Below are 20,602 nucleotides of genomic sequence, written 5' to 3'. Positions count from 1 at the left end.
AAATGGGGATGGTGCTTATTGTAGCTATTTGTCCAGTCCACTCTGACCCATGGCCACACTATGTATAACAGAATGAAACTTTGCCTGGTCCTGGACCATCTTCATGATGGTATACTAGTGCCTTCCAACCTAGGCCCATCTTACAGAACTATACTGAACAATAGTCTATTCTGATACGTAGGTTTTTGTTGAACTTTTTATTGGTTCATAGTGGCAGATCGTTAGTTTGACTTTCAACAAATCATATACTTTGTTTCAATTCACCTATTGCAATCCCCTCCATGTAACATCATTCTTATCAATAAACAATAAAATCTTATCAATAAACAACATTCTTATCAGCAGAGAAAAGATTGAAGTTGTCAAGGACTTCATTCTTCTTGGATCAACAATCAACACTCAAGGAAGCAGTAGTCAAGAGATCAAACGATGTATTGCATTAGGCAAATCTGCTGCACAAGACCTTTTTAAAGTGTTGAAGAGCAAAGATGTCAGCTTGAAGATTAAGGTGCACCTGACGCAAGTCATGGTAATTTCAATAACCTCACATACATGCAAAAGCTGGACAGTGAATAAGGAAGACCGTATAAGAATTGATGCTTTTGAGTTATGGTGGTGGAGGAGAATATTGACAGTGCCAAGGGCTGCCCATAGAACCAACAGATCAGTGCTGGAAGAAGTGCAGGTAGAGTGCTCCTTGGAGGCCCAGATGGCCAAACTTTGTCTCTCATACTTTTGACATATTGTCAGAAGGGGCCAGTCCCTGGAGAAGGATATCATGTTTGGTAAGTTGGAGGGTCAGAGAAAGAGAGGAAGACCCCCAGCGAGATGAATTGGCAAACTGGCAGCATCAGTGGGCTCAAGTGTGGCAACAATTGTGAGGTTGGCCCAGGACTGGGCAGTGTGTTTCATTCTGCTGTGCATAGGGTCGCTATGAGTTGGTACTGACTTGATGGCACCTAACAACAACAACAACAACAATGTAACATCACTATCTCACTTCCTCCCTGTATTTCGTGTTTCCATTCCTCCTTCTTTTCCCAGCCTTCTGAATTTTCAAATAGTTGACCATTGTATGGTGTTGTTGACCCCGCTATGTACCTATTGAGTGCTGGGCTGAAAATCGAGGCACAGGGGTGAGTTCAGTCCCAGACTGAAGGTGGCCCAGGGCGAGCGTCTCAGGGTTCTACCAGTTTCTATCTGACTACTAAGGCTGTTTTTGTTATGTGTTTTTTTTTTTATAATTTCCAGTTTTTTCCACATTTTCTCCCGTGCTATCCAGGACCTTTTAATGTGATCCTTTTCACAGCACTTGGTCTGAGGATCTTGGGGACTGATGCTCATGTGGTCCATTAGGCTATTGGACTAACTGTTTCCAAGCAACTTCAGAATCTTCTTCTTTCCTCCAGATAGGAGAGAAACCAATAGTTGCGCCTTAGATGGCTGCTCATGAGTTTTTAAGATCCCAGACGCTACCAAAATAGGATGTAGAACATTGTCTTTGTGGACTATGTCATACCAATTGACCATGGTGTCCCCAAGACTACTGATGCATAGATTTTTATTGACTAATTTTCAGAAGTAGATCTATAGGCCTGTTTTTCTAGTCTATCTAGAAGCACAGCTGAAACCTGTCCACTGTGGGTAACCCCTGCTGGTATTTGACATACCAGTGACATAGCTTCCAGAACCACAGCAGTATGCAGGCCACAGATGGGGGCAGGGGTGGGGGTGGGGTTGATACTAGCACCTAACTTTGAGAGTTGTCAAGAGGATTTAAGGAGATATCCCATGTGAGGTGCTTAACACAGTGCCTGGCACCTAGTTAGCACCCAATAACTACAGGCAAATCTTGTTATTTATTAAGGTTGAAAATTAGGAAAGTTAATTACAGAAGCTCAGCCTCTCCTTGAAAACGGAAAGCCATTATGTCTAATACCAGATGTGGCACACAAAAATGGTCTCCGCATTGGCAATGAGAAGCCAACATAGGTAGATTTACAGCTGAGGTCTGGACCTTCAAGAAACTGTCTCAGCTTCCCCTCCGTCAAGAAAACAAGGAGACAGGCAGGAGAGGCTTTGGTTCAAGGTACCCTCTGGCCCTGGCTCAGCCCCATTGCCTTAGATTCCTGACTTGAGCTAGTATGAGTGGGTTACTGTTTCTTGGTCCCCACTATCCTGAGCAGTCACATCATATATCAGGGAGGGATTTTCAGCAAATTGTCCAATGCAAAGTCATGTTCACAGATAACCTGGCTTTATTGAAACAGTTTGCACAGAGCACCCACAGGAGTCCTGAGAATCACCCAGAGCAAATCATCACTTAGCCTTCCATACACACTAACTGGCAAACCCAACAGGCAGGATGTGTCCTCTTCCTTTGTCTGGCTCTGACCCAGCTGTCAGGGTACCGTACGTATCTCTGCCCAGTTTCTGCAGCTGAGGATGAGGGGCTGACTCAGCAATCTGCAGAGTTTTAAGGTCCCTTGACTTTTAAGGTTCATGCTGACTTTTGAGAACTAGCTCATGATTTTAAGTTGAGTCAACTTTCTCACAGTATCAAGAACCCCACGCTGTGAATAATAGAGAAAAAAATCATTAATTACATATCCTTTGGACTGCCTTCTGTGACATTTTTTATAGCGACAGCAGCAAAATTATCTTCCAAATTATATTGGGTTTAAGTTATGAAAGTGATTTTCAATTCCCTGAGTACACTGTAATAGACAGCCAGAGAGACGAGCAGATACACTTAGATTCTTCTCATTTTTCTTCTGAAACTTATTGCAGGAAAGCCACTGCAGGTAACTGAGAATGGTTACCATCTCCAATTAATCTGTTTTCTCTGGTGTCTGGTATTTACTCTGAGAGTTCCCCTGGTTTACAGTACAAACTGACACTCTCTTAATACTCCAAATCCATTAGACACTTTTCTTTTCCCGCGTGAACAAAGGAGAAATGTTTTCGTGCAACTTTATGGAAGCCATCAATCTCCCTGAGAGGCTTGCCACGCTCAACAGAATCCACATTATAACTTATGCAAAACAGATCATGGGAGGTGTAGGGGGAAATTCTGGTTTCTTTGAGCAGTAGCAATGCATTAAAGAAAACATGCATTTCTGCTGAAATTCATATTGGTAAATGGATTTCCCATCTGAAACATTGTTTTTCACTAAGAGAAGCTTTTAATCCCCTTAAGTTCCTTTCTAATCTGCCTTGGAAGTGCTTGTCTAAGGAATATAACGGTGATGATATAACAGATTTAATTTATTAGAACGAGACAGCAGCCAGCCAGCAGAGTACATCAGAGAGTGTGCCCGCCAGTCGAGTGGGGCCCTCGCTCTCGAGAGGATCAAACTTGTCCCATCTCCAACCCTGCTGCTCCCCACCAAATGCCCAAATTCCCATTTTAGCTCCTGGCTCTCTCTGGAGGGAAAAAACAAACCTTTATTTTCCGTGCTGAAGAGCCAGAGAAGTCCTGATGTGGCGCTGTGGTTTAATGCACTGGACTTCAAAGTCAGTTGGAACTGCAAGGTTGGCGGTTCAAGTTCACCAGCTGCTCCTAGGAGACCCTATACTGGGTCACTATGGGTTGGAACCAACTCAAAGACACTTAACAACAACAAGGGCCAGAGAAAAGCTGGGGAAGGTGGGGCCTCTAACAGCCAGTAATGTCCTCTGCTTACTTCTACTCTCCAGTCAGTTGGAGGATAGGTGGTTGGGTGGAAATACCATCCAATCTGTAGAAGCCAGTGTTGTCAAGTTTGGTGAAAGGCAGTGGTTGGATATTTCTCTTCCACCGCCTGCTCTGATGGACCATGTTGGGTAGCAAATGGCCTCTAGGACAAGAGCCAGAGGGACAAGAGATCCCACATCCCACCCTTACCACACCTGATCCCCCGCCCATCCGAGATGTGGAAGAATATACTACAAAAATCAACCAGCTCTACTTGATCCAAATTCCATTTGATCTTAGGAGATGCTAGGGTATTCATTCTTTTGGCTTGGCTGGCTTTGTATTCCAACCCAGTTTGTTCAGTGTCCTGGTCGAACTGGGGCAAATCAGGACATGGAGTGGCTGAGCACTTGGCTGGCCTGGGTCCAAACCAGCACAATGGCCCCAGGTACATCCACACTAACTCCATTTCCTCTTCCTCTGAAGAGAAAATGTTCATTTATTTGTTCAGCCCATGCTTATTTAATCCATCATGAACCAGCCTTTGACTCATGGGGATAAAACTCCCAAGCTTCCAGCCCCACGAGGATGCTAATGATCTCAGTGCAGGGCATCAGTGTCTCGTTCTAAGTTGGCTCTTCTACTGAGAATTGAGTATGATACTGCAGTGGTCAGAAGCATGAGCTCTGGAACAGAAAGGCCTAGGTTCAAATCCCAGCTCCAACATTTACAGGTAAGCGATTTAACCTTACTAAACTTCTGTTTTCTCATCTCTAAAATGAGTATTGTACTAGATTCCATGTTGGACTAGTAACAGCAAGGTCAACAGTTCGAATCCACTAGTCACTCCATTGGAAGAAGGATGAGGCTCTCTGTTCCCATAAAGGTTTACAGCCTTGGAAACCCTATACAGCATCCCTCTGAGTTGGAACCAATGCAACAACAGCACATAGAAGCATTATCTACTGCTCAAAAAACAACAAACAAACAAACAATCTCACTGTCATCGAGTCAATTCTGACTCATAGCCACCCTATATAAGATTGCTAAGGCTATAAATCTTTAGGAAGCAAAAAGGCTCATCTTTCTCCAGAGGAGCAGCTGGTGGGTTTGAAACACCGAACTTTTGGTTAGCAGTCCAGTGCTTATTCTACAGTACCACCAGAGCTCCTTTTATCTATCCCTAGTGAGAAGTGCAGCCAGAGTGCTCCTTAGAGGTCAAGATGGCCAAACTTTGCCTCTCATACTTTGGACATATTGTCAGGAAGGACCCGTTGCTGGAAAAGGATATCATGTTTGGTAAGGTGGAGGGTCAGGGGAAAAGAGGAAAGACCCCCAACGAGATGGATTGGCCAAGTGGCAGCATCGATGGACTCAAGTGTGGCAACAGTAGTGAGGTTGGCCCAGGATCGGGCAGTGTTTCGTTCTGTTGTGCGTAGGGTCATTATGGGTTGGTACCGACTTGATGGCACCTAACAACAACAGCAAGTGAGGACTTCTGATGTGGCACTGTGGGATAAGCACTGGATTGCAAACCTCAAGGTTAGTGGTTCAAACCCACCTTGGAAATTCTATACTTGGTCTCTCTAAGTCAGAACTGACTTGATGGCACTTAACAACAACAACAACAGTGAGAAATAAATGACATCATTTTGTAAAGTATTTAACAGACTTCTGACTCATAGCGACCCTGCATAGGGTTTCAGAGGCTATAAATCTTTATGGTACCAGAACGCCTCATCTTTCTCACATAGAACCTTGAGGTTAGTGACATTGAGGTTAGCAGCCAGATTTATGTCCACTATGCTACCAGAGCGCCTTGGTACATATTAGGTACAGAGTAAATAATATCTATTCATAGCTATTAGTATGAGGCCTTGAGGGTTCATGGGTAGAATTCTGGGTAAGTTCCCAGCCAGAGCACTGGAAGTGCAGCCACCACCCTCTGTCTGTGGAGGCTTGCATGTTGCTACAACGCTGAACAGGGTTCAGTGGAGCTTCCAGATTAAGGTGGATTGGGAGGAAATGTCTGGAAATCTAATTATAAAAATGAACCTGTGAAAACCTTGTGGGTCACATGGTCCATTGGCAGCTGACAATGGGCATGGCCCAGGACCAAACAGCATTTGTTCTGTGCATGAGAGAGGCGCCAAGTCCATGGCTCATGCATATATGTTTATCCCTTATGTTCACTTATACATTCCACAAACATTTAGTAAATACCTAGAATGGGCCAGGTTCTGTGCTGGAAACCCTGGAATCCTTCATGAAGTCACAACTTTGCATTCGTTCTTACATTTGATTTTCATATACACATGCAAAATCCCTGGGCAGATGTTTGCTTCATTGCTACGTTGTTGCCATTCAGTCAATTTCGGCTCATAGCAAGCAGGTGTGACAGAGTAGAACTGTCCCATCAGGTTTTCTTTGTGGGAACACATCGTCCAGGTCTTTTCTCCTGAGGACCCACTGGTGAGTTTGAACCACCAACATTTCTTTTGGCAGTGAAGTTCATCACTACAGCTCCCGGGAGATATTTGTTGTTGTTAAGTGCCGTCGAGTCGGTTCTGACTCATAGAGACTCTGTCTAGGTTTTCCAAGGAGCCATTGGTGGGTCTGAACCGCCGACCTTGCAGCTCAAACTGATCTTGCAGTCCAGTGCTTTATCCTGCAGCACCACACCAGGTGAACAAACAGACCCAGAAGCACAGGGGACATTCTTACAAGTCCAGGAAGAGTACATGACAAATCTGAAGACAGTATTTGGTGGTGGGTAGAGTCTGAGACAAAATCCTAACCATACTTTTTCTTGAAAATAAGTTTCTAAAAATTGAGGATCCATGACTGTCTCTAGTTGACAAAAAAGAGAATAACACTAAACCTGTGCCTACACGACCCCCACAGGCCCAGAGCAGACCCCATCCTGTGGCAGTGTGTGCTTAGAGAGAAATGTATTCCACACTCGGTGGGAGCCGGAGGTCTGCTGTCTCCCGACCAGGAACGACAGAGGCCTGTGGAACTGACGCTTATTAATAGCACTTTCACACAAGCTGTGCACAGACCCACATGGTGCCCAAATCCCGAGAAGCGTGGCCGCAGCGGCCGGGATCGATGCCCCATCCTGACAGGCGTGAACCGCAGAGTCTGGGCTGAAGATGGATGGGGCCAAGGAACGAGCATGTGACAGCAATAATCCACAAACCAGGAGGGCAGGCGGCAGTGTTGGCCACTTCACTCCACTCTTTATGAGCCCAGAGACAGGGCGCAGAATTTCAATCATTTAAGACATAAATAACTCCCTGAAAAGTGAAGATCCAGCCCCGTTGCCATTGGGCTGGTTCTGACTCATAGTGACTACAGGACAGTAGAACTGCCCCATAGGATTTCCAACATTGCCCTGGTGTGGCGCTGGAGGATCAGCTCTGGACTGCTAACTGCAAGATTGTCTGTTCAAACCCATCCTCTGCTCCTTGGAAACTGTATAGGGGATCGCTCTGAGTCAGAACTGACCTGATGGCACTTAATAACAAGAAACCTCTACAGAAGCAGACTATCACATCTTTCTCCCACAGTGTGGCTGGTGGGTTAGAACCACTGACCTTTCCATTGACATCCAAGTGCTTTAAACACTGCATCAACAGGGCTCCTTGGGTCAAGATCAGACACCTCATAATTATCCACTCCCTGAAAAACAAAGCCTTCAGCTCAACTAGCACAGTTCCAATGGGCAGGTAACCTAGCCTGGCACTTTTCCCAGAGTCCTCTGGTGAGACCTCTGTCCTACTTTGAGAGATGCCTGTGCCAGGCTCCCTCATTCTCCCCTCACCTTGGCTCAATAGCTTGCCTCATTCTTTGGTGGTTATGTGCTGTGGAGTCGGTTCCGACTCATAGCGACCCTGTGCAGGGTTTCTGAGGCTATGAATCTTTACGGGAGAACAAAGCCTCATCTTTCTCACATGGAACAGCTGGTAGTTTCGAACTGTTGACCTTAAGGTTCGCAGCCCAATTCGTAACCACTATGCTATCAGAGTTCCTTTGCCTCATTCTTTATGGGGGGAATAAATAGAAGCTATCAGAGCCACACCCTGTCATTCCCCACAGTGGCACTGTGGGATAATCCACTGGACCTCAAGGTCGGTTTGAACTGCAAGGTTGGTGGTTCAGATTCACCAGTCACTTCTTGGAAACTCTATTCAAAGTAGCTGTAAGTCAGAACTGACTCGACGGCACTTCACAACAACAACAACAACCCACAAATGTACATCATTTTGTACCCTATTCAACTTCATCCATCCCTGAGGGCTGCAAATAGTCAATACTCTTGACTGCAGACTTAAAAACTAGTCTTAACCCAGAGGTAGACTGGAAGAAAGTCCTGGCGATCTATTTCATAAAAGCCGTCATTGACAAGCCTATGAAATACAGTTCTAATGTGACATACATGGTGTCACCATGAGTCGGAATCAGCTCCTTCATCTTCTCAGATAAAGTAGAGGACACACCCTTCCTCCCACCAGAGATCACCCTCCCTTGTGATCCCTTCCCCCAGCTATCCCCCACTCACTCACACCAGCAACCCCCTCTCTCCTGCATCATTCAACCAAACCAAACTAAAACATCTCCTTTGACCTCTTCTCTTTTCCCAACTCTGTCTGTTGAGAAGATTTCCTCCAAAATTTACCCAAACCTACTGTTGTCACGTCAGTTCTTACTCACGTTAACCACGAGTACTACTGAGTGGGATCCGTTTCTAGGCTGTAATTGACAGAAACAGATCACTTTCTTCCATAGTACCATTGAATGGGTTTGAACCACCAACCTTTAGGTTATCAATTGAATGCAAATCAGTTGCACCACACGGGAACCTAGAAAATTCCCATCTCCATGAAATATATCAAAATGCTGTCTCCAGGATTTGTCTCTAGTTCTTCAGCCAATGCCAACTGGACCGCGCCAGCACTCTGCTGAGGCCGTTTTTGTCAAGTTTTTCAGTGGGCTCCATGTTGTCAAATCCAAAAGGCTGTCTTCTCCATCTCTTACTTAACTGCTTCCTTCCCGCTGCATAACTCATTTCTTTTACCTTGAGTTATTATTTCTCCTTCATTCAGGTCTAGCTGCTGTGCTAGTCCAGGTTGCTGGTAGCAAGTGCTTCCCCCTCAGCCCATTCCCATCCATTTGGGTAGGATTACATAAATACGAGACTATTGGGCAATATGGTCCTGTTCACTGTCAATCCAATGTTGCTAGATGCGGGGAAGGTACAGCCCATCCCATGAGGCTCTTGGGAATTCCAACATGTAGGTCCAGGGAGGGGTAGAGTTACAGTTGCTTGCTAAAGGATTCCCCCCTGCTTCTTTCACTCCCAGCTCCATACCTGGTCCTGGATGGACCAGGGAAAAAGGAATTTCCAGTAATGTGGAGATCTGTACATTGGCATCGACATCCCCTGGGCCCTGTCTTCCCAAGATCCTCCAGAGAAACAGGACTTTGTCCAGTTTGTCCCTTTGCCCCCTCATATTGAGTGGGAGCCAGTCCTTCAAGCCTTTATCTCCCCACATTTTAGATAGCAAGTGTTTCAAATGCCCACTCCAATTTTCTATCAAACCATAACTCTCAGGGCGATATGCAACATTGTATGTTCATTTAATATGATGTTTCCTAGCTCATTGTTGCACCCTTTCTCACTTGACATTTAAGTGGAACCTGTGTTTCTCTCTTCTCTTGGCTTTCCCTCTCTCTAGCTGCTCCTCAGCCTCTTTTTTGACACCCCTTGTCCACCTGGCCTGGAAATATTGGAGTACCCAAGGCTCACTTCTCAGCCTCTTGTCTCTGGATGCTCATTCTCTCTTTAGGGTGAGCTCATTCATTCCAGTGGTATAAATACCCTCTGTGCACTTCCAACTTGGATGACTACAGCTCCAGCCCAGAAAGTTCCCCTGAATTCTGACTTGTATGGTCTATGCTGACATATCTGCTTGGGCACTGAATCAGTCTCCTCAGTTCAACTAGGCAATTTATGAAACATGATGTACAACAGGTTTTTGAGACATGTCAGGTGTGTTCAATCCCACTGAGACTTAAGAAAATGAAAGAAAAAAATTAAATGAGATATTTGTCACTAATTAGTTTGGCAAAGTGATATCAAAACATCAAATGAGCTGTTGTTAAAAATTTGAAAAATTGATGTGAAGTATAAATGGGTACAACCCTTTGATAGGGCAAGTTGTCAATAACACAATGAAAACCACACATATTCTTTGACCTACAATCTCCATGTCTAGGAATTTAACCAATAGGTCTATTCAATTAATATAATCAACAAATGCTCGTACAATTAATATTTATACAATAGATACAGTCACACATCTGCAAATGTATATTTAGTACGTTCAGGAAATGCATACTATCTAGCAATAAGACACTAATTGCATGCTGTTTTTATTAGGTACCATTGAGTTGGTTCCAACTCATAATGAGCCTATGTAGGGTCTACAACACTGTAAATCTATGGGAGCAGAAGTCTTCATCTATCTGTTCCCAAGGAATGGCTGGTAGGTTTGAACTGCCGACCTTGTAGTTAGCAGTCCAGTGCTTATCCTATAGCGCCAACAGAGCTCCTTACTGGTTCCATAGGCAAAAATAAAGCATCACAGTGAAATGCCATGAACTGTAAAAAGAATGGAAGAAATTGTTACAAGCTGATGCAGAAAAATATTCAAGATACAATGTTAAATGAAAATAATTAGGGTGCAGAATGTTGTGTCTAATGTGCTACTACTGGCAAGAAAAAATGGTACTCGGCACAAAGACGTGAACACACACAAATGCTTACATAAATACAGACTATCACTGAATGGAGACAGACACAGATTATAAGAGTGACTACTTTTGGGACAACAGAAACAGGAGACAGGTCTGGCAATATTAGGGTACTTTTCCTATCTGTGTTTTTGTACCATTTGACTATATTTCCCCATGCCTATTTACTATATTTTCCATTTTAAAATGAAGTGATTTGTCATATCCTTGGTTCTTCACACTCCTTCAGCTTCAATGCTGGGAGCTCAGGATGAAAACCCTGTAAAGTCTGGCGTGGGGAGCCACAGAAGACAGAGAAAGGTAAAATGTCTTCACCACTCTCCCAAGAGTAAGCTCCACTGCAAGCCAGCAGCTCCAGAGAGCGTCCTCTGATTGAGAGAGAGTCTGCACTATGAAGAGAAAAAGAAACAAGAAAAAACCAGGGGAGTCCTCAGTCCTTTATAAGATCCTGCTGGAGCCCAATCTGGCTTCTAATGGCTGATACACAAGGTGTTAGGGCAGACAACTGACAAGGGAGTGAATGCAAGGACCATTAACTTACTTAAAACCCAGCGATCTGGCTAAAGACAGAATCACAGTGAGTCAGCCAGAGCTCAGCACTGGAAGTGGATGAGCTTGGGCGGCAGATACCGTCATGGAGCTAGGACCAAGACTTCAACCTCTGTGCCTCCACTTCCCTGAAGAACAGGCCCCCTGACAGTGGTGGAGGCCCCTTATAGACTTCAGAAAACTGTGTTCACAGCCCAGCCGCTGCAGCGCCAGCTTCAATCCCTGCCGGGCCTCTCTGAACCTCAGGAAACCTCATGTTTTCTAAATTGTACTTTTATGCTCAGCAAGCCCTCAGGCTACCTGGTTAAAAGTTTACATTAAAAAATCCTTCATAATTGGTTCATTTGAATGGTGCCCTCTGCAGAGCCATCAAGGCAGGCCGTGTTCATTAGCAGCAGTTCACATAAAATCCAGGCAATAAAACATCAATCACTCCAGGCCTCAGAAACTTCTCTGGGCTTCATTGAGTCCAACCAAATGACAGCAGGAACCAACCCTGGAAAGATGAGCTGGATGCCACATCTCCTCAGCCTCCACACTATTGGCATTTTGCACCAGAGACCTCTTTGGGGGGACTGTCCTGTGCATTGTGCAGTAGTTAGCAGCATCCTTGGCCTCTACCCACCAAATGCCCTGGGAGCCCTGGGGCACAAAGGGTTAAGTGCTCTGCTGCTCACTGAAAGGTTGAGGACTCAGGCCTATCCAGAGAAGACTTGACAATTTGCTCCGTCACATGGGGCCACTATGATTAAGAATTGATTCTACAGCACACAACAACAATACTTGGGACAGGCATGCGCCCAGAGGTGCGTCAGAAGGAAGCCCTGGTTATCTGATTGGGAAAAATTCGCCACTGAAAACATGGTTCTATTCTGATACACATGGAATCACCATGTATCACAATCAATTAGGGGGCCACATCCTTAGTTATGACAACTCAAAATGTCTTCAGATATTGTCAAATGTGTCCTGGAGTAGGTGAGGGGCAAAACCATTCCAGGTTGATACCCACTGTTCTAAGCCACCCATCTGGACAGCTGAATTTGGGAGGAGGGGAGTGGTAAGGTATCTTTTCAGGAAAGGCCTGTCTAGAGAGAGGACTGTGTGTTAGACCTTGTTGTTGTTGTTGTTAGGTGCCATCGAGTTTGTATCATCTCAAAGAGACCCAAACACTGCTGCATCCTGGGCCAACCTCACGATCAATGCAATGTTTGAGCCCATTGATGCTGCTACTGTGCCAATCCCCTTGTTGGGAGTCTTCCTCTTTTTTTCCTATCCTTCACTTTATCAAACATGATATCCTTCTCCAGTGACGGGTCTCTCTGATGCTGGCTGAGTTCAAAGAATAAGAGGTGCCTGTGGTCCCAACCAGCTGTTTTTTTTTTTGTTGTTGTTGTTGTTTTGTTTTTAAATGAAAGGGTAATGTGGTTTTCTGTGCAATCTGCCCCCTAAATTCCTTCTCCATGACCACTCGGTTTTCTGACAGGAGGCGAAGGTGAGTGAGCACTTGAGAAATTATTCCATAGGAAGGCAACGGAAAGACTGGTTTTAAGGTCGCCATGTAAGTAGAGACAGCCAGCCTTGAAGAGAGTGCATTGGGTGCGCGCACAGCAGTGAATCATCCACGTCCGTGACAGAGATCCCTACGGAGCCGAGCAAAGCCCCGAGAGAGTTTAGTTTGCAACACCAGGCAGCCGCTGTGACAACCAATGCCGAGGTGCACGTTAGTGCTGGGCACTGCCACGGCCGCAGAGCACTCCCTGCTCCACGTCGAGATCAGGACAAATGGAGGCACAGTCCAGAAAGTCCTGTGAAAGTACAGCCTGTCCTGCCATGTCCCTATCATGTGGTCTTTCACTGGGGAACAAGGAGGAAAGCACTGGTGACTCAGTGGCAGAATGTTCCGTTTCCATTCAGGGGACCTGGGTTCGATTCCTGTCCGCTACACCTCAACAACAGTCACCACCTGTTAGTGGAGCCTTAGGTGTGGTTATAATGCGCAACAGGTTTCACTGGAGCGGCCAGACCAAGACGGATGACGAAGAAAGTCCTGGCAATCTACTTCTAAAAAACAAGCCAGTGAAAACCCTCCAGGTCACAGTGCACATGCACAGGCCCGATTACCATGTTTTGGGGATGATGTGATGCCTTTAGCAACACCCACCACAAGTTGAGGGGACTGGCAGAGTGGGGAGGCTGGAGTGGTGGGCTGAGAGGAGAGACCCAGACACAGGTTCGTATCCTTTTACTGTATCGATGGTTTCTTCAAGGGACAGTGACATGCCCCCAAGAACTTGCCATTGGTAAAGGAAAGGTGTCTGCTGGGAATCAAATGAGTCAGACCAATAGGTCATGGGTCTACAGGGCTCTCTCTGGGACAGCCAGGGGACTGGCTGTATGTAAGGAATGGGGCAGGAGAAAGTGGGAACATTAGTATTCCCAGCAGTGTTGTCAGGGAGGAATTTCAAGCAGACAGGCCTGGGAGGTGATGGGAACGTAGCAAGTGGAAAGCTAAGAGAGGACACAACTTTTTCTGACACTGAATCACAGCTGGAAGAGACCCCATCCTTTTCAAGTCTCTTTTACACCTTCTGGTGACAGCAAAGAGAAAAATCTTGGTTTGGTGCTGATGTTAGGTGTCACTGAGTTAATTTTGACTCATAGGGGCCCTTATCACAATACAAGTGCCCGGTAGGGTTCCTTGGATGTCATCTCTACAGAAGTAGATCACCAGGAAAAAGACCTTATTGTTATTAAGTGCCGTCAAGTCAGTTCCAATACATAGTGACTCTATATAGGGTTTCTGAGGAGCGGCTGGTGAGCTTGAACTGCTGAAATTACAGTTCAAACCGACTTTGCAGTCTAGCACATTAACCCACAGCACCACCCCAGGACTCCATTTGGAACTACTTGTTGTTGTTGTTGTTAAGTGCCGTTGAGTTGGTTCCGACCCATAGCAACCCTGTATAGGGTTTCCAAGGAGCAGCTGGTGAGCTTGAACTGCCGACCTTGCAGTTCAAACAGCTTTGCAGTCGGGTGCATTAACCCACAGTGCCACACCAGGACTCCTTGTTGTTGTTGTTGTTGTTGTTGTTGTTGTTATGTGCCGTGGAGTCAGTTCCAACTCATAGCAACCCTGTACAGGGTTTCTGAGGCTGTAAATCTTGATGGGAATAGAAAGCCTCATCTTTCTCCTGCAGAACAGCTGGTAGTTTCGAACTGCTGACCTTAAGATTCACAGCCCGATTCATAACCACTATGCTACCAGAACTCCTTAGGACTCCGCTAGGTAGGTTCAAATCATAAACCTTGCAGTCAAGCGCTTAATCTTTGCACCACCAGAGCTCCTTGGTTTGGTGCCAGAGTATCTTTAACACTCCTTCAACTTCCATTCATCTTTCCTTTTAGCAAAGTTAAGCAGGCCTAGGACTCAAGCAGTAGACAGACAAGATGAAATGGTGAGAATTTAATGACCACGGTTTTTGCTTTTCTTTTTAAAGTAAGTTTTGTTGTTGTTGTTAAGTGTCGTCGAGTTGGTTCTGACCCATAGCAATCCTGAACAGGATTTCCTAGGCTGCAAATCTTTACGGGAGCAGAACGCCTCATCTTTCTCCCACGGAGCAGCTGGTAATTTCAAACTGCGGTCCGCAGCCCAATTCATAACCACTACGCTACCAGAGTTCCTTAAAGTAAATTTAACAAGGTAAAATTACACTCAGTAAAATTCAGCCTTCTTAGTGTCTAGTTCTATGCATTTTGACAGATAGATACAGCTGTATAGCCATCATCAACCAAGACACAGAGTTTTCCCATCATCACAAAAGCTCTCTTATTCCCTTTGTAGTTAACCCTGCCCCATCCCCGACCTCTGGCAAGCAATGACCTGTTTTCTGTCTTACTGGTTTGTCTTTTCCAGAATGTCATAGAAATGAAACCACATAGCATGGAGTGTTTTGGGCTTTATTTCATTATATTTCTTTATAGCTTCTATTTACAAGGTAAGGTACTCGTTTCCTATTTAAACTAATTTGGTTTTCTCTTTAATTTTGTTTATTTTGCCTTTCCCTTCACCACGTTAATATGTGTCTACCCTCTAGTTAGTGATTTGCTCTCTCGCCCCTGGTAATCATCAAAGAATGCTTCTATTACTGTGCCAAGTAGTTCTATAGTTTAAAAAAAATTTTTTTGAAATAAATATATTTTTAAAAAAGGTTAGCTCATAGTGTTACAAATATTAACATACTTGGCTCATAACCAAAAGGTTAGAGGTTCAAATCCACCTAGAGGCCTCATAAGAATGATCTGATGATCTAGTTCTGAAAAATCAGCCTTTGAAAATTCAGTGGAGTACTTTGACACACATGGAATTATCAGGAGTTGGAATCAAGTCAACAGCAGTGAGTCCTAGTTATTTTATGGACAAGCATTAAGTAAGTATGCAGGTATTGTACAGATATGGCAACTTCAGAAACAAAGAATGAATGGGAATTACTAAGAACTGGGAGGGTCTGAGATTTTTATCCTACTTGTAAATTAACAAATTAGCTTGCCAGTTTCATGGATGCTGGCAGAAGACATGAAACACTTGGGTCAGAGACAAAGAACTTTATTACTCATGGCATAGAAAATACTGTCAGCATGCACATATTTGCATTACTTCTCCTTGTCCCTAATTCTGCAGGATTGACACAGATGAACCAGATGGATGCCTACACATGCATGGGGTTGCATTGAGAAACATTGAGTTTAGGGAACCAGAATGCTTTATAATGGGCAGTAAACATTTGCCTGCCCTTTGTTTTGGAGGAAGACAGTAACCGTCTTCCAAAGTTTGCTATACAAACATCCTTACAAAGATGACAAATGTCAGTTCGTTGCTCCCTTGTGACAGAATTCTGCAGCGCAGTGGTTTGTTGCTGTTGTTCAGTGCCAACAAGTCAGTTTGACTCATAGTGACTTTGTATAGAATTTCCAAGAAGCAAATGGTGAATTTGAACCATCAACCTAGCAGTTCAAACTGACCTTGCAGTCCAGTGTATTAACCCACAATGCCACACCAGAACTCCATGACAGCAAAAGAAAACCCAGGTGAACATAAGTTGGGTACATCCTCTAGAAGGTCCTCCTTGGAGAGGTGAGAAAGCTGTCTTTCCATAATAATATAGTCTCCAAAGCATCTTCCCATTAGAATGTGGTCTCCTTCATGGACTCTTCCAGGGTGGGGTAAACTGTGGGCCCATGGGACCGCACCATGCCCTTGAATAGATGGATTTCTAGTTTCCCTTATAAATCACACATACAGGTTTATACATTAGATTGTGTGTCGGTTAATGTGGGTCTGCTTCACCCTTACTGTGCCCATAAAATGGAACTTTCAACCCAAAAAGGTTGAGAAGTAGACCCCTAAATTCATTATGATGAAGTCAATAGCATATCATCGAATGCCATTGTAAGTGTCCAATACTTACTGTGTGTTCTGATGTCTTTAGATTTACAATCTTAATTCTACAGCCACATAGACACAAGGCAGGTATATCCACGTGTTCCATTGTATAGATGGAAAATTGAGGCACAGAGAATTCTTCGCCTAAGGTCCACAAGTGTATGTGACAGAGCTGGACTGTGAGCCTGATCTGACTGAGGTCGAAGTCAGAACATCTGGCCACTGAGGGCCAAAGGTCCCAACCAGGCCCTTCTTCCTGGTCCATAGTAATTAGCAGCCTGGACCTCTCTGCACCTTAAATAATCTAATTGCTCAGCACTGGGTCACGTGCCCACCCTGTAACTAATCACTGGGGTTGGAATGTTGAATGCTGGCCAATTCATGACCTAACCCCTGAACTAATCACTGTGGCCAGCAGCCTTGAATGCTCTGATTGGCCAGACCTGGGTCACATGCCCAGTCCTGAAAGCAGATGGATGCAGTCTGCCCCTTCAATCCATATGGACTGTGTGAGAGAGAGGGGAAAGTGGGCCACCACAGAAGGAGAGGGACAGGACGTGTGGCACGTAAAATCCTCACACAATGGACAGCCATGGAAAGAAAAGTCCTGAGCGGGAGCTAACATGCTATGGACAACAGGCAGCCTACTCGAAAGAGAGAGAGGGCTTTTCAACTCCCATCTCAACAAACCATAGTTAACTTTAGCCCACTCCCTGTGTCCTGGCAAAGTAGCTCCCGTGGGAATTAAAAATGCTCTGAGCCTCCCCAGAGCCCTGACCCACCTGGAAGAATCTGGAAGAATGTCTGCCCACACTGAGAAGTATCCAGCCCATCATCTCCAATCAGGAGTCCTGCTTCCACGACTGGCCCAGCCCCTCCACTCAGGCCCCCACAACCTCTCCACTGAAGCCCCGGCTTTTAGCTTTGACTCTCAGCCTTCATGGCCAGGAGAACAGTGAGGTGAAAGTGTCTCATGGGTTTGTTGTTGTTAGGTGCTGTCAAGTTAGTTCCAACTCACTGCTCCCCTACGTCCAACAGAACAGAATATCGCCTAGTTCTGTACCATCCTCACAGTCTTTGCTGTTTGGGCCGTTGTTGAAGCCACCATTAGAATCCATCTCACTGAGGGTCCTTCTCATTCTCACTGACCCTCTACCAAGCATCATGGCCTGCTTCAGGAGCTGGTTCCTCCTGATAGCATGTCCAAAGTAGGAGAGACAAAGTCTCACACATCCTTGCTTCTAGGGAGTATTTTGGTTGTACTTATTCCAAAACAATTTTGTTCATTTATCTGGCAGTCCATGGTTTACCCAATATTCTTTGTCAATACCATAATTCAAAGGCATCGATTTTTCTTTGGGCTTCCTTCTTCATTGCCCAACTTTTACATGCATGTATCTGACTTTAAAACCAGGGCTTGGGTCAGGCACACTATAGGCCTCAAGGTGGCATCTTTGCTTTTTAATTCTCTAACGAGGCCTTCGGCGGCAGAAATATGCAATGTAATATGTCCTCTGGTTTTTTTAATGTTGCTTCAATGAGCATTGATTATAGATCCAATAGAACTTGACAACTTCAATATTTTCTCTGTGTATCATGATGTTGAGGAACTCTGGTAGCATAGTGGTTACAAGTCAGGCTACTAACCTCAAAGTCAGCAGTTCAAAACTACCAGCCGTTCTGCATGAGAAACATGAGGCTTTCTGCTCCCATACACATTTATAGCCTCAGAAACCATATGCAGGATCACTATGAGTCAGAACTGACCCAAGACACATAACCACCACCAGCATCATCATCATGCTGATTATTGATCCACTTGTGAGGATTTTTGTGTTCTTTATGTTAAGGTGTAATCCAGACTTTGGTCTTCTTCAGTAAGTGCTTCAAGTCCTCTTTACTTTCAACAAGCAAAAGTTGTGTCATCTGCGTATCACAGGTTGTTAATGAGCCTTCCTTCAATCCTGATGCCATGCTATTTTTCATATGCATAGCTTCTTATATATTTTTCTCAATATACAGATTGAATAAGTATGGCCAAAGAATATAAACTTGACACGTTTAATGGGGGAGTCCTGGTGTGGCAGTGTGGGTAAATGTGCCAGACTGCAAAGCCATTTGAACTGCAAGGTCAGTGGTTCAAGCTCACCAGCTGCTCCTCAGAAACCCTGTACAGGGTTGCCATGGGTCAGAATCGACTCAATGACACTTAACAACAACAAAAGGAGTTAAAGAGTCCTTTGGGTCAAATTAAAAAGACTATATTTACAAGCTGAGTTCTTAAGAGATCTAAGACTTGTTTAGAAAGAGAGCCCCAAATTTGGTTTAGCAGAGTTACAGGAGAAAAACATGCACTTCAGGAAGCTACTGAGCAGTAAGGAAGTAAGAGGTCCTGGACGCTGAGAGGAAAACCTGGGATCTGGGAAGAAGAGTGAAGATGGGGGGGTAGGGGGTAGGGAGAGTGCCTAAGGCAAGGCTTTCTTTTTTTGTTTGTTCAAGTTTTTATTGTGAATTGAGTGATAGTTTACATGGGGGAACATCAGTTTTACATTCATCATTTCATTGCAATGATTACAGTCTCCTCTGTGCATCATCATTCAACAGTATTTGCTTCTATTCCCTCTTTTTTTGTTTGTTTTTTTGGCAGGGGCATGTACACAGAAACACTCAGGAATATATAATAATTTAAACAACCAAAGGATACATTCTGCAAGCCTGCCTCCTGGCTACCAGCACCTGGCTGCCAGCACACAGCCTTTCTCTTTCTATGAGTCCAGAATCCTCAACCACTCCATCTCTCCATGTCCTCATCTCTGCCTCCATCTCTGGCGTCACTGCTTCTCTGAATAGGGTCCTGCATTCTGCTTGTGCTCTTCTCTTTTAATGGTCCTCGGGTTCTCTGTTCCTGGACTTTTCTTCTCCATAAATACCCTAGAGATAATAGCTTGTTGTTGTTGTTACTAGGTGCCATCAAGTCGGTTCTGACTCTTAGTGACCCCATGCACAACATAAGGAAACACTGCCCAGTCCTGTGCCATCCTCACAATTACTGTTACACTTGAGCCTCTTGCTGCTGTCACTGTGCCAGTCTATCTTGTTGAGGATATTCCTCTGTTTCGTCAGTCTTCCACTTTACCAAGCACGATGTCCTTCTCCAAGGACTGATTCCTCCTGATAACGTGTCTGAAGTATGAGAGATGAAGTCTCGTCATCCTGACCTCCAAGGAGCATCCTGGGTGTACTTCTTCTGACACAGATTTGTTCTTCTGGCAGTCCGTGGTACTTTTTATAGTTTTCTTGTTGTTGTTGTTGTTATGTGCCGTGGACTCGGTTCCGACTCATAGCGACCCTGTACAAGGTTTCTGCGGCTGTAAATCTTTACAGGAGCAGAAAGCCTCATCTTTCTCCTGCGGAACAGCTGGTAGTTTCGAACTGCTGGCCTTACAGTTCACAGCCCGATTCATAACCACTACACTACAACACCATAATTCAAGTGCATCGATTCTTCTCTGGTCTTCCTTATTTATTATCCAACTTTCACATGCATATGAAGTGATTTAAAATGGTCAGGGGCACCTCAGCTAAAGCGACTGTTATGAAAAGTCAGGTGTTACCCATCAAGAGGCAACTATTAAATAAATCAAGGCATGGCATCATACTAAGATGCTTGTTATTGGTGTTGAGTCAGCTCCCACTCATGCCACCTTATGTATAACAGAACAAAACATTAGTCTGTGCCATCTTCAAAGGTGCCCTGGTTGCTCAGTAATTGAGCACTTGGTTGTTAACAGAAAGGTCACCTATTCAAACCCACTAGCCACTGCAAGGGAGAAAGATGTTGCAATCTGCTTCTGTAAAGAAAACAGTCTTAGAAGCCCTATGGGACCATTATACAAAGTCCTTTAGCATCTCTGTAGAGCCACTAAGAGTCCGAATCAACTCAGTGGGTTTGGGTTTGGTTTGGTACTATCTCCACGGTCACTGGAATGTTTGTGTCCAGTCTTGCAACTATTGTTTCAATCTCATTGAGGACCTCCCTTGTTTTCGATGATCCTATACTTGACCAAGGAGCTCTGGTAGCGTAGTGGTTACTAATCGGGCTGCGAACCTTAAGG

This window comes from Chrysochloris asiatica, unplaced genomic scaffold (genome assembly GCF_000296735.1).
Source record: "Chrysochloris asiatica unplaced genomic scaffold, ChrAsi1.0 scaffold00055, whole genome shotgun sequence".
NCBI lineage: Eukaryota > Metazoa > Chordata > Mammalia > Afrosoricida > Chrysochloridae > Chrysochloris > Chrysochloris asiatica.
This window is presented reverse-complemented; position numbering follows the sequence as displayed.